This window comes from Chiroxiphia lanceolata, chromosome 5, assembly GCF_009829145.1.
Source record: "Chiroxiphia lanceolata isolate bChiLan1 chromosome 5, bChiLan1.pri, whole genome shotgun sequence".
NCBI lineage: Eukaryota > Metazoa > Chordata > Aves > Passeriformes > Pipridae > Chiroxiphia > Chiroxiphia lanceolata.
The window spans coordinates 70,967,707-70,983,266 of NC_045641.1; the positions used below are offsets into that span (position 1 = coordinate 70,967,707).

General features: G+C 43.1%; 1 long non-coding RNA gene across 1 annotated transcript; it reads right to left on the bottom strand.

The window, feature by feature from the left end:
- Positions 1–5,739: 5,739 nt before the first annotated feature.
- Positions 5,740–15,535, bottom strand: LOC116787558. Its single transcript, XR_004357327.1, has 3 exons — positions 15,455–15,535; positions 6,677–6,799; positions 5,740–5,879 (listed from the first exon to the last, which is right to left on the bottom strand). It is a non-coding gene; the product is annotated as an uncharacterized LOC116787558 (long non-coding RNA).
- Positions 15,536–15,560: the final 25 nt, after the last annotated feature.

Here is a 15,560-nt window from a genome sequence, read left to right on the forward strand (position 1 = left end):
CAAGCTTGTGGCTTTTTGCTACAAGACAAAAAATACGATGCATTTGAGCACTTAAACAATGCATCCGCGCTGCCAACCAGCCTGCCAACAGTGTCCAGGGGCCTGCCCCTCAGGGCAGGCATACGAGAGGATATGTAAGTCATCGGGGGTCAAGTCAAGGGTGCACATTTGTCCAAGTCAGTTGTACAAAACTTTAGCTTATTTTTTGGACTTGCATGGGTGAAACCCAAAGGCATCCTTTCACTGCATGTCAGCTGGGCTGGTAGAAGAGCAGGAGAAGTGCAGGTGTGGGAAGGGCTGACAGAGACTTGTCCTGCCTCAGCCAGCTCCTCTGCTAAAGGAGCACAGCACACGCAAGGCACTTTGAAAAAAGGCTGTTTATCTAAGCAACTGTTCTGTATTTCCTCCATTTCTCATGCCACTGGCTTCAATGAGCCTACCTTACATGCTATGTGGGAGAAATCTATGGTAGTTCTCCACATCCAGGAGGGAATGCCATGAAGTCATTACTGAGGGCTGAGCTGCCTGCCAGCCCAGGTAAGAGTGTCCATAAAGATTTTAGCCCATGGGCTCAGCCAGTTCAACTTAAGAGAGCTGCCATGGTCAGGTGAGGAGATCTAGAGTGCTTGCAGAGAAAACCAAATTGTATTACTCTAGAAGGGGTAGGGGCTTCCAGGTCCCTCTCTTCTCCCACTAGCATTTTGGAATACTTACTGTCCTCCCAGGACAATATTGCCCGAGATGGTCATGACTAACTTGCTCTGATCAAGGGTGAAACTTCTGCAAGGAGATCTATCCATCAAAGCAGCCACACTTGTATGGATGCCATTACATAAGGGTGGAAACTGTCCTGTTCAATTAAGTCATACCTATATATGAGGCAGAGGCTCACGAGCTGTTCCTTGGGTCTATTGCTTTGTGTTTCAGCAAAGACAGTCTCTGGTAACAGAGACTAGAAAGTGCCCCATGTGTTCCAGCAGAGCAGGTAGCACCATTAGAGAGCACAATTGCTTGCTCTCCAGTAGGTCTTTGTAAAAACGATGAAGCAGGATATGTTAAAAACATGTTAACTTGCTGAGATTGCTCTCAAGTTCCTGTTAGACCTAGACTTTTACCAGTTGGCCTATTTTAAAGAGAATCAAATTACATGCCAAACTGTGTTTAAAATCTTAGGCAGGCCAATACATTTTCTAATAGGGCTTGTTTTCTTCCCTGTTGCCTACCTCTTACCTACTGGAACAGAAAAAACAGTTTTAGCTCAAGTTGCAGGATTACTGCATCAAAACTCATTTTGGGACCCCATAGGAGACAGACTCCTCATTCACTGCAAAGAGAAAAAAGAGAGAAGAAGTGAGAAAAACGGAAAGTGAGCTCTCAGGAACATCATATCTGTTGTCTTGGGCTGGGGCTTCACCTCCTGCCCACTACTGACACAGTAGCTGCTTCAGCTGAGGTAAGTCATGGACATGTAAACAAACAAAAAAGACCTACCTGAAAACATTTCAGACTTTGAAGTTCTGGGATAAAGAAGTGGGAAAAGTTTTTCACTGCATAAGTCACCAAAGTTAGTTCTTTGTTTGTTTTGTTTTAAAGCCATCTTTGCTTAACTATTGCTCTCCTAAATGATGAACAGCCATAAAGGCACCACTGCCATCCATCCTGTCCTCTGCCTCTTGGCCTGGAACATGGACAGCTTTTGTTGAACAAGCGCTGGGCACATGGGCTACTCAAATAGAAAACTCTTCAGAAAATGGGAAGTTTCCAAAATAAAGTCCTAATTGTTGAAAAAAAATCTTGATAAGCAAATGTTTTCTCACAATGACTATCATAAAAATGAAAGCCTTGCAGATGAAAGTTAATAAATGTTTAGACCAAAAATATTTTATGAGGAAAGCAGGCATTTTCTGGAAAATACTCATTTAGCTGAAAGCATGATTTTTCAATCAAAAAATTAACAGTGAAGCAGCCAGGCAGAGCAAATTCACATTACAATCCAAATACTTTCTTTGTATGTCAAGAGAACTGGAGACACAACAAAATTACCTGTAAGATCAGCAGCAGTAGGTTAATGCTTAACACAGGGAGGCTGTTCAGGAGCTGCCATACAAGAGAAACATCTCCCTCCCCAGCCAGCACACACCAGCTCTTTGGTGGCAAAGCCAGTGCCAGACAGCAGGATGTTTGGACAGTTTCAAAGCAATAGAACTACACTGAACCGCAAACAAGTTTGGACAACACAGATCGACTCTATGTGGAGCTCTCCTCCTCCTCCATCACATCCTTTGGCCAGCAGAATAACAGCTGCTCCAGGGATGTGGAGGGAGAGCTAAGTTTTGGAGCATAGCATCACAGGGGTTGGCACTAAGTGCTTCATAAACTGCATGGGCAGCATAAAATATACAAACATACTCACACAGGGGAACCGTGTGATGTTGCTTAGGCATTCCCAGTCCAAGCAGCAAGCTCCGGGTCCCAGAGGAGGGAGGGAGGAAAATGAAAGTGACCTTTTCTTTCTGAGCTGCATTAAGTCTCCTCCCTTCCTCAGCTCCAGGACTGAACACAAGGCTCCCTCTGCTGAGTCTGCCACACAACTGATGTCTGCTGGATCCAGCATACTGAGGGAGTTTCCAAAACCCTCCTATCTCCTACACCTTCAACTCACCACCTAGGCAGGCAGCAAACCATGGAGGATGGAGGACCTCTAGCCCTTCCACAACTGGGGAAGAAAGAGCTGGAGGTGTAGAAAAGGACAACACAACGAATTTTTCTCGGATAAATGTGTATGTGTGTATGTATATACCATGCCATGAACACTTACACATCTTCAAATTCTACTAAAGATCACTGGTGCAGTTTCACGGAAGGATGCTCACTCAGTCAGCCTCAGTGCCTGGGCTGTGGAACTGCAAGCAACTGCTCTAACAGTCCTCTGGTTAACTGCAGAGATGCTATTACCAAGACTGGGATAAAACAATCCCTCAGTTTTAAGGCAGATGTTGGAGACTTATGTATCAGATGTAGGACAAGTGTTATCCCAGCTAGAAGCTGAAACATGGTATGAACTGGCAATTTTATTTTGTGATTCTTCCGTGTTACCCCAGGAAAATAAAAGAAAAAATCAAAGTTAAAAAAAAAAGTAAGAATGACCTGCTGTATATGTAGAGCTCTTTTTTTCTCGTTGTTACATCACTCCTCACTTGGCTACACATCTTCTTCATAAATGTACTCTGCTGGTTTCAGAGCCTTACATTTCTACATATCCTTCACTTCCATCCCTCTCATGTCATGGTTATTCAAAGCACAGTCCTTTTCCACCACTAAAAAAAAGCGCCTTACACTTCCCCAAGTACATTCTTATCTTTCCATACCCCACAGAAAAAATTGAAGTTACACTATCCATTCCCTTTTTCCTTCTTTAACCACGCCCAGGTCTTCTGGTTTCCATTTCTACCAAGTAATCTAGCTAATCTCTGTAAGAAAAATCTCGTGCCTAAGCTTGCTAGGAAATCCAATTGAGGCATTAAGCTCCATATTAGATCCTTTTTCTCCTTAAGTCAAGGATTCGGTACCCACAAGTTAAGTGGATTAATCACATGCTTTCTATAGGGTACAGTACAAAAGAGTAAAGTTCCAAAGTACTGTTGCCCATAAGAGTTGTGCTGCAGGACCCCAGATTTCTGTGACCTGTACTCATCCCTCATGCTCAGAAATGTCAAGATACATCTTCAGAAGGTGCTGTGGTTTTTTATTATTTTATGAAGGCTATTTGAGCAGATGAGTGATTCATGGTATTTTTGGCAAGCTTTCTGATACCTCTGTTCCTCAGCTCCAGACCTTCAGAGCTCAGTGCTGCAGCAGCAGACTGTCTGTAAGCTGAGCAGGTTTTCCCCTCAAAATCCATCCACACAGCTCCATAACCAGAGAGGAAGATCGGGAGCAACCTTTTTGCCCATTCCCTGCCCCGCAGCCAGGCTGAGCAAGTCTCCTCTGTCTCTAGCCCTCCCTCACTCTGTTTCCAAAACACACACTAGCTTAAAATGCCAGGTCTGGAAATTTAACAGTAAATAGTAATGCCCTGCCCCTATATTTTGGCAACACAGTAACAAGATAGCAGACAATATCCCTGTCCTTGAAATATTTATACTGCCAGCATGGCTGCAAAATATTCCTATCTGTATCTTAAAAAAGAGGGAGCTGAGGCACAGAAGGATTAAAGGCTATAGTTAGACCATCTACCAAGGCATCTGTAAGAGACGTATATTTCTGTGATTCAAAAGACTGAGGGAGTGTTTAGACCTCCTGTTGCCAGGCCTTGGCTCCCTACAAGAAGTCATTAAAAAGAAGCAAGAGTTGTATTTGGTTCCCTTCTCTGAGTAGCTTAGCACAATGCAACACACCACCTCATTCACCATATAAAAAATTTGTCTCCTGCCTGGAGAGCAAGAGCTGAGAACCTCTCATTGCTCCTTTTAGCCCAGATCCTGGAGCTCATCTCCCAGCAACCACAGCTCGGCATGATTCACCACATGGCGAGTCCTGGTAGGAACATATTCAAACCCCATCTACCTCTAACTCAGTCCTTCACTGTCAGTGACATTTCATTAGCTTGCCACTTCAGGAACAGGGTTTTGCACAACACAGCCCTGCTGCATGCAGCCACTTCCAGCCCAGAGCAGAGCAATCTTCACCCATTCACTTACTTAGTCTAGATCTCGAAAGATAGTCGCCATGGGTTTCACAGCTTGTTTATAAAAGCAGCATTGCTCCTTAAATATACTTCCCAGCTCTCTTTCCAAGCCGGTAAAGTGGTCTTTCTTGCAGGTCAGTCCAAAGAGGGTAAGAACACAGACACTGGACAAACATCCCCATCCCGGGGCTTATCTCTGCTCCTACTGCATTGTAATGGTTTGAATCAGGTGTAAGACAAGAAACGTGCTGTAGCCCTGGGACACCAGAGGGTGTTACCAGCTTCATTTTACAGATGAGGAAGCCAAGGCTTGTGAGGTGAAGCCATCTGCCCAAGGCAACAACATATTGGCAAAGCCAGGATAGGTGAGTTTGTCTAAAACAGCTGGGGGAGATATCTACAATACTAAAGAAGTCAGGAGCTCAGTATGGTTTAACCAGTCACTAAACTCCCTCCTGCAGTTCTCCACAGTGCACAGCCCATGTGTCGGTGAGGTTACTCAGACTCACCAAGGAAAAATGCCCCAAACATCACTTCTCTCTGTCACAGTATTGTCCTTGTACTCCAAGGACATATACACAGATTCCAGGTATATTGCCTAAAAAATGTACAATCCACTGTAAATGGAAAGGTAGGATTTAACCTTAAATGAGCAGAACACTCACTCGGTTATAAGCAACACAACCCAGAGGCAACTCTGATAAAAGGTAACCCCTTTCATCCCAAAAGACAGCTATGCACTAATATATGCCATAGCCAGGTGTGCTTTGCTAGCGAGCCAGAGCCCCACCTGCAAGCAGGTTAATCAGCTCTCCCTGCGTTAACTTGGGTCTCACACTGCCTTGGTGGTTTTCTTATCATTCCACTGCTGATATCCTGAGGCTGGTTTCGTTTTGAGAGGTAAGAAGACAGCTTTTAGCTCTCTCAGGGTCGCAGCAAAATCCTGACCCAGGCATTTAGACTATGGTGGCAGAAAGGAAAAAAGGTGTAATTTGATACCCACCTTTTAATCCTTTTTGAGCCAAGTTCACAGTTCAAGGGAGGGCTGAGCACTTTGAATGAGTAAAGTCAGCAGTGTTAAATCTACAGTCTTCTTCCACAGGAAAAAAACAGTCACGTAATCTTCCTCATTTCACGAAAAAGCCCACTAAGGATACTTCCTTCCTCTCCTTTTCCCTGAAGTGCTCACAGGCTAAATGACACACAGGAGAATATACAGGAAAAAAAGGTCAGGCGGTATTAACAACAGGGGAGACATCTATCTCGATTTTCCTTTCCTGAGAACTTAAAAATTCCCATAACTTCATTGCTACAGAACATCAGCTAGCAAAAACCAGTGCAGCACCACTGATTTCAGTGAAACTTTGGTTCATTCAGAAACCAGGACTGGTATCAGCAGAGGGGTGGTTTTTATTATGCTCGTTTGGAAGAAGAGAAATAGCATCGTCATTGTGAAATGCATGCTGAATTTCATCAGAACAGGCAGGCCCTGGAGGAAGAGGTAGCATGAGACCTGGGTTGTTGAGGTGAGAGAGAGAATTCATTTCATGCCCCAGCACAAGGTTGCCAGCAGTGAACTGGGGCCTTGTAGGTTTAAAGCCAGTATGTACGCACAGAGTATGCACAGCAGTTATGTGGCTAATGTGCCCTTCTTATTTCAAAGGTGGCAACCCAAAACCAGCCTTAAATATAACCCTAACTATATATAATATTATATATAATGCATTTTAATCTGCTACAAGTATGGTCCCTCAGCATTAACATATTTACATGCCTGGCCATTTCTCAGCATAAGTAATACCTCGCTTGGGCTTCATTTTTCCTCCTGTGAACTTCACATCTGATAAGCATTAAAATCCGGTCAAAAAACAGAAAAACTGCTCCTGCAAGAATAATCTTGTCCTCTGTAGAGACTCCTTGTGACTCTTGGCTCCCCTTCCCAGCTACAAAGCTGGGGGACAGGCAGAGGGGAGAGATGATAAATTTTACCCTCAGATGTTGATGTCAGCAGGATTTGCATATGAGGACAGAAGTGAGCCTGGTGTCTTTCTGACCATGGCATTCAAGATGTCTCTTGAATCAGACAGGACTCTTGGTTCGCCTGCTGCTTAGCTACAGTAAGATCAATTATGATTGTTTTATCTTGCTTATGAAAGCTCAAGTAGAGACAAACTACATTGAAACAGGTAGGCATATGGTAGTGTAAATGATGGCAGAGACTGGGCCTCTTTTATAAAAGCAAACCCATAAATGCCCCTAAAATAGAGAAATGTGGTATGAGAAGTCAGACACAGAAATGCTACTAAAAAAGAGAAAGGTTGGTTGGAACTGTTGGATTTCACTCTGTCTTGACTGAAATTTTTATGAAACTCTTCATCTGCTGCACTTTTTCACGTAATTGCAAAGCCAATTTTGCTCTCCAATACAATGGAGTCAGTCTAAAGTTACTTTATTTATTTCAGAGTGGTTACTCCAAACTTAAACTTAGTACAGAATTTAGCCCTGTTTAATGCACCACCACTGCCCTAACTTTCCAGCTGTCATCTAGCATAGCACATTTGTTTAATCTACAGCTGCTGTTGTCTCAACATTCCTTCACTAAAAACCCTCCCTTCCTGAAGTCTCATCATAGCAGTGCAGGCATCTCTGGCCCTTGGTGACCAGCAGACACAGGTCATTAGAAGTGACCTGGAGATTTTTACTACAAGGAATGTGGGTATATATGTGAAATAGGGAAGATAAACGAGACAGCAAGGCCGCTTGAAGAGCCACCACCTCCTCCATCCAGTCACTGGGAAGGCCTAAATATAAATAGGCAAATGCAGGGAAAAAAAAAAGGGATTCAGGGAAGTCTGGTTGTGGTTGGCACTATCATTACCCAGAGGCTGTGCAGGCACAGATGGCTGTTCAGGCTCCTGATTCTGCATTCACAGTCCTGAGTTTACCTGCTACTCAAGGGAAGAAGCGTATTCCTCCAAAGGGCAACGTCCAACAACTCAGTTAAGCTGTTATCCTTCTTTGATTTACTAGGTGGGGCTTCAAACTCAGGTGTCAGAACAGAGGAGGTGTGAAAAACCTCAGTGTGGAAAACCTATTGCCTAGCGGCTCTCTCTTCTCCCTCCGGAGCAGAGAAAACATGCGAGGAGGCTGACGGACATCTGGAGCATCCTCTTGGCACAGAGAGCCCGGGGCCGCGGGAGGGCAGCATTGATTTGCTTTCCGAAGCGCCGGGCGTGGGAGCACAAATAAGTTCATTCTCCAGGGAGCTTGTAAAATACTAACCGCGAAACTGTTGTGGATTTTTGTCTGTGAACGTGTGAAAAGTTACAAAGGAGTGTCGCTAAGAAAGTATAAGTGCAGCCTTTGCAGATTTTTGCTGCACGAAGGCAGCACCTCTCTTCTGGTTTATAAACCATTCAAGTCAAATTTATGATGGTAAAGCCTTCTTGGCCAGGGGACTGGGACAAGGAACAGATTCCTCTAAACATCACTGTCCCAAAAGCATATTAACTATAGATAGTAAATAGCAATAACCACCTGTGACCACTGTTTTCTGTGTCTCTTTTGAATACATTTCTCTCTCGTACAGTTTTATGCATATGAGAATTCTCTTCGTCATGACCGTGGGAAGATAGGGGAGAAGTGGAAGTCCCTGCAATGTGCACCCTTCTCTGTCCTTCCCCAGGGCAAACTAAGAGCTGCCAGGGCTGCCAGACCACACATCTCTGAGCTCTCCCAGCTGCCTTCAGAAAGTGGCTCAAGAAGAAAAACCTGAAACCTGCCCCAGAAAGGATTAGTGAACTAAGTGCTCAACTGATGCTCAGAGAGGAACTATGCGGAGACATAGGTGTCTCCCCACCAAATCCATTTCAGGTTCTCCACAAACAGAAGAGTCGTCCTGGTATCACCACCACCCAAAGCCTCGCTGCCCCCCAGCCTCGTACAGGGGCAGAGCCGGTGTCCCCATGGTCATTCCCACCTTCCTGCATCATCAGGATGAATTCCTTTGACACTGGGAATCACTGTGCAGCTACTGCTTCACCCAGGGAAGAAAAAGTCCAGTAATGCCAGTGTTGACACTTCAGAAGGGTGATTACTTTTAGCCTGTTCCCAGTGAGAGAGGATTCAAACTAAGGGCTTGAGGGTTTCACAAACAACTTCATTTTTTTGCACAGTGGGAGCAAAGATATTACCATATCCCTTCAAGTAAGAAAATCTGGTGTATAATAGACACATGTAATAGTCTCACAGCCATTTTTAAGAGCAAATTCAGAAGTAAGGGGAAACAACAGCCAATATGTGGCAAAACCTGGTGTCTGTTCTCAGGGCTTCTCCATCATTTGTAGTGGTTTTATTTGAAATAAGTGTATCATGTTCCTCCCCCTTTTTTTACAGTGGTTAAAGATCAGCCAGAAAAGAAGTTGGCTTTCCAACGACAAATTGTTCTCCAGCCACGAGGCTTCCTGTCTTATATTCTCCAAGAAATACATTTCACAACTGAGGTAACATTTAATCTGAATGTTCCTCAGATCTCAAAAATTACTTTAGTTTCCAAATTTTTTGCACAGCTTTCTGACACGAAAGTTACTTGTTTTGCTAGTAGAGACTTATAACGATATGGCATTTATAAGTAGATCATAAAATGCTGATGGATAAGCATGTTATGCCTGTCAGCAACACTATCATGGGTGCTGTGAGAACATCAGTCAAGGATGTTTTATCAGTTGTCGTAAGAAACCCTTTGACCTTTGGGGCCCTGTAAGAATTGCCTCATCAATTATTTATCCCGTAATAAGTTATTTGTGTAAGTAATTTTAAGACAAAGCTTGACCTTGTTTCCTTTGCATAACTCAAGCAGACAAATCCAGAGTAGGAAATGATTTCCCTATTGAAGTTGGTGGGAGTCTTTTTATTGATTTTAACGAGACTGTCATCAGGCTCAAAGCAAACACACCTGTAGCACTTCTTGGGTGTGTTTTCCTCGTGATACCATTTGAATTCATCTTTTGGAGGGAATAGATGGGCCTAATTTTCCAGCCATCATCATCAGCCAGGCTCGACCAGAAGAGTGTGAACAAGGACAGTTGGAACACCAAGAACTCCTAGGCTCAAGGCCAAATTTGCTAAACAAGCTCCATCACAACACAGGCAAGTGTCTAGTTGTTGAAAAAGGCAGCATGAGAAAGGAAGTGTATAAGATGAGAAGGTTATTGGGACCCCATATGGTTTCAAGCAGTATAAGGGAGTCACCAGCTCTCCTTCACTGAAGTAGAGACAAGGCAAGGATTTTCTTAAAAATATCTGAAAATAACCAATGCATTAAACATGAACATGTAAAAATGTTTACGCGAATTTTTATATGAAGAATCTTAGTGATTATTCAAAAGACTAAAATTTCAAAATTTAAAATAGTCCTATTTCTTTTTCCCTAGACCAAGTGAGAAGCATGCTTTCTATGTTGACCTGATTGATAAGGGCAGTTCACAGCTCTACCATTTCACTTCCTTTTCCTTCTGTTTCCCAAGCATAAGACAGAGCTCATCAGAGTTTGGCCCAGACTTTGGAAATCTATTTTATCACTGCTCTTCTAAATACAGCAAGCCTCTCATCCCATTTTCAGGAGATACTTCAGCACCAAAGAGACTAATTACCTTTACTGCCTGCCCATAGGGCTTTATCTCTTGAATGCCCACTTCATTTTTGGCTCACTGGGAAAAAAATTTATGTATAAGTCTTAGCTGGGTGAAAGATGCCGAGGACTACATGCTACTGTCTGACAGGATGTGGCAGGACACTTCTATGGCTACAGCAGGTCTGTGTGTTATAAGAGACAGCTCTGTAGTAAGAAAGATTATGTGTTTAAATAACCCTTGAGTTCTTGCCCACAGCACTGAACCAGGCAGAGCCCTGTGCTGCTGTGCTAAGCTGTAGTACACATTCAATGGCTGGACATGACCATGGTCTGACTAAGGGGCTGTACAGCAGGGCTTGTGTGCTGGTTTGAAAGTTAACCAGCAGAGGAAACCAAGCCAACTCAAAGAGAGATTACAAGTCAGAATAACAATTTAATAAAATAATACAATAAGTACGACCACACAGACAAGCAACAGGCACTAACCCACAAAGCCCAAATGTACAACCCAGCACCCCGGGGCACAAACAAAGCGGTGCTACCTGGGCTCCCCCTTGAGTCCAAAGCAAAGGGAGAGGGGAAAAACCTGCTGGTGGGAGAGCTGCTGCAGTTCAGCCAAAAGTGGTGATTGTAGTCCAGCCGAGGGTGGTGGTGAGCTGCAGTCTGGTTGAGAGCGATGACCTGTAGTCTGGTTGAGAGTGACGAGCTGTAGTCTGGTTGAGAGCGATGAGCTGCAGTCCTCCTCTGGATCCCACGAGTGGTAAAAAGGTTCCGAAACTCCAGGTTTATATACTCTCCAGTTCAGGCAGGAATGTTCAGTCCTCCCCTCAGAGCGGGGAATTCCATAAAAGGGTATGAGGGTGCTCAGGAACATTCCCCCACACACACCTCGCAGGCCTCTACTGACAACAGTTTCTGAGAAATGGCATGGAGGGCTATAGAATACACAGTTTGGGCTATACCAATTCAGTGATGAATCGGTCCCAGCTGTTCTAACAGGACAGCTTGTAACACAGCAGCTAAGACCACCCCCTCCTCACCCTCCATATGACTGTAAAATTAGATCTGCTGTCAGGAAGAGTATTACATTTTGGAGTGTTGATGTATAGCCAGTTCACATCCCTGTGGCAAACTAATCCTGTCTATTGATAAGCATGTTTAACTTATAATGGGGATAGTTCTTCTAAGAAGAGCTGTAGAAGCCTGCAGTGATCCAGTTGTTTTATCTGAAGGTAGGCAGATTGGAGCAATTCACAGATTTGGGGTTTGGTGGGAGTTGTTTTGCTTTGGTTTGGTTTCAGGCAAGTTCACATCTCCAGTTCTGGTCTAGGCAAGGCTCCCAGGCTACAATGACTGAGTCTGATCCATCCTGAGTTCTGTGGCCCTATCAGGAAAGTAAAACAGCTTTTGTTATGCAAAGCAGAAAGTAGCCGCCCTAACAACCAAAAAAGATCTCCCATTCAGTAATGTTCAACCAAGAGCCTGTATCAGAACAAAATAATAAATTGTGACTATTTTTTCCTTGGCACTGGATTATCCATGCTTCCTGTGGTTTCCACAGCATCACCCCCTGATGCCATAGCTCCCTCCCTGTTTGGGATTCCCTGACCGGCGTTGCCAGAAATCCTTTCTGTCCTAATCCTCTTGACCTTACTTGACATGATTGAAACTGTGTCTGAGTAAGAGGCACGGTCAATGTCTCCAGGGAATAAGTTCCTCCTTAAAGCAGGTGCAGATCTTACCATTGCTTCTTAATGAATGGTTCAGCATCAGTGCTTCTCTGTTTCAAATATAAGCATTAATTTAAGAGTGTAGGAGCTATGGTAGCCTCAGACACAGAAATCTGACTCATCCCAGCTGCACTCTGTGCATGTAGGTCATATGAAATGCCATCCATTAGAATGCACAATGCCGTATATTAACTTCAAGGGCCAGTGATTGCTGCTTTTCATGTATTGCCTGGGGAGGAGACAAAGTAAACTAGTTCATAATAAGCTTTAATCAAACAGAAACCTAGACATTGCCCTACTTTTCCAAACACCAAGAAAAGTGAGTCATATTTCCTCCAGGCAAGTTACTATTTTCCACACCAAGTACATATAAGGTGTCCCCAGAGATTGTTATCTCAGAATTTCACTTTCATTTCATGTCTGTGCTCAGACCTTACAGGGGCAGGGTCAGACCTTACAAAGGTCTGAGCACAGCTAAGCAAAGCTATGGTTTTAGCTCAGCCATGGGAGATTTCTCACTAGTCTCTGAACCACTTTGGGATTTAAACAGGTGAAAACACAGTGAAACAAAAAAAAAAACCAACCCTACTCTTGGTGGGCTACCCTTTAGTGGCACAGTTCACACTAGATCTAAAAGTCTTGAGGGATCCTGCCTGAGGGATACATAGTCACCTAGTCACCTTGTCCATCCCTCAAACAAAACCAGCCTGAAATGTTGCGTTCTTAGAGAACATGGAATCATTCTCAAGGCCCTGTGCCAAATTCAGCCCTAGGACAACCAGTGAAGACATGTTTAACTGGTAAGTGGTTGGGCTCTGCCATGTGGCTTCAGTGGAGTCACTTTGAATTTAACCCGGTGCTCCTGAGCTGAATTTGATCCAGAGACGCCAAATGATGTATCCCAAACTGCATGTCTGAGACATCAAAAGAGGCAGGAATTTAAGACAGACTTTTTCTTGTGCAACTCCAGAGCTGCCTTCAGCCCTCCAGGGCTAGTGACCCTTGTGTACCAAACTCAAGAGCCTGATCCCACTGAACAAAATGGAAAAACTTATGATCATAGAATATCCCAAGTTGGAAGGGACCCACAAGGATGATCAAAGATGGATCAGAGTTTGACCCCATGCATAAATGACAATACTTTTCCCCGCCTGACCCTGCAAACACAGACTCCACATGCAGCACAGGGAGTACCTCAGCCATAATGATCCACACACACAAAAGGTACAAAACGCCATATATTTCAATTTGCACTTATTATCTCTTATCTGTTCATATGATTTATTTTTCTGCTCCCCTCCCCACAGCAAACTGTCTAGTGATGAGTACACAAAATGCCCTTTTGTCACCAGTCAGGTGTCAGTTGGGGTACCTGATCTGTCTACCTGGGTTTATCTCTGGATTCATTGGCAGGAATAAAAGCTTCTTTAATAGCAGGAATATGACAGGTGTAAAAAAAATAATCTGAGATTTACTTCCAGCTTTGGTCAAACAAATGCACAATAAAAACAGACCGATGCTGAGTGAAAATCATTTGCCCTGCAAAAGTAGTTCCAAAATAATCACCAGCAACTATGGCTCTGGCATTGATATCAGATTTGGAATAACATGGGTCATTCAGGACAAACTCGAGAAAATGCTTTGGTCTTGTCAGAGAAACAAGTCTCCAAATAATAAGGACCAATGTTTCAGGCTCTCTGGATATGCTGAATGAGGTGTACATCCTCATCCAGTTTATCAATACTGAAATTATCTACTTGGATTTTATTATTTATTGATTAATCCAACATGAGATCTAAACTCACAAAAAACTAATATCACTAAATATTTCAAGCCTTGATCCTCATGTCTATGTGGCAAGAAGGAGAAAGTGAACCCCCTTCTTCCAAAACATGGTGCATTTCCCACTGCCAAAGGCTCCGTCCCTAAACTAGAGCAACTAAGGTATGAGTCAGTCCAGCAGTTTCCATCTCCCTGTGCAACGCTTCATGAACACAAGTGTCAGGTAACTTTCCTTCACCCTCCTGCACTGTCAGGAAAACCATAGTTTGAAAGAAGGTGAAAATTAAGGTTTTCTTTATCTAACACTGACAATCACAGGGCGGAAAACAGTGTGTGGGGGGGAGAAACTTGCTATTCAAAAATCAGCAAATTTTTTAAATAAACTATGTGAAATATCTGGAAATGTATGGTCAAGCTACCATTGCCATTGCCATTCTCTAACAGGGCAAGAGTATATTGTAAATGTATTTAGAAAGTTACATTCCCAGCCTAAACTTTATAAAATTATTGGTTTGGTTATAAAAATACCTTTCACTGAATCTCAGTACAATACTTTCTCTCCTGAGCTCAGACGATTTTCTGAGAGGAATGTGTTTTATATGTCTAGAAAGTTTTGTTCTATTTACCACTTTTCCAAACATTTGTTCAATCCCCCCTTAATTTCACATGGAATTCTGCATCCACATCATCCTTTAGCAAGGAACGCCAGGAAGTTATACCCATACTGTCAGAAAATAACCCCCCCTTCTGCATGTTCTGAACCTTGTTCCTTCATCTGATGCTCCCTTCCAAGTTCTTCCATTGGAAGATCAACAGACAATCCCTATTGACACTCTCTATGTCATGCACTCTATCAAATCTGCCCACACCTTACTTTTTGCTAACCTAGATCCTTCTTTGTGTAGAAGTTATTCTATGTTTCTAACTTGATTCCCAGAGTACCCGTTCCATTGCATGTAATGTAGCTTAAAAATTTAAAAATATAGGAAATTACATTATACTAGAGTAGTTGCCATTAAAAAACCCCCACATTGTTTATTTCAACGTTCTTCCTTGAGAGTAGTTTTCAATAAACAACTGTACTTTTTCTCCTCTGTCCTAAAGTCATCTAGTAAAAAATTATAAAAATATACTTGGAGTTGTACACTGAAGAATGAGGGAAAATAAAGGAAAATACCAATCCTTTGAACCAGCCTTTGTTGGTACAGTTTACCCATGCATTTCAAGTCAGAAATCCTGAAATAACAGAAATCCATACACCAAACAAATTCCTTGGTCAGTTCACAGGCAGAAAGTTTGTCAGGACTAAAATGGTATCTTCCTTCCTAAACAGTACAGTGTAATATAATTTATGGAGTTGTTGTACTTCTGTAGGGAAAACATTTGTGAGAGACGACTGATTGAGATTTGAGGAGGGTTGTTACTATTCTGATTTGTTTAATAAAGTGTATGTGGCAGAGAACATAAGAAAGTGATGTCGGTGCCATTCTCCACAAAATAAAAAGGTGCCCAATTTTAAACAGGGGGACCAGGCATTCTGAGTTTAAGAATCCACACGGGAATCAAAAAAAAAAAAAAAAATCCCAGAGGAAGCTAATTAAATATTCTCTCCACCTCCTTCACCTTATTCATTCTCTCCATTCCTTTCAATTGGCGGAGTCCCATGGCGACCATCGTGGGAGAGAAGCATCCTCTTCAGCCGCCACTCCTCGCCATGGCAACCGGGACG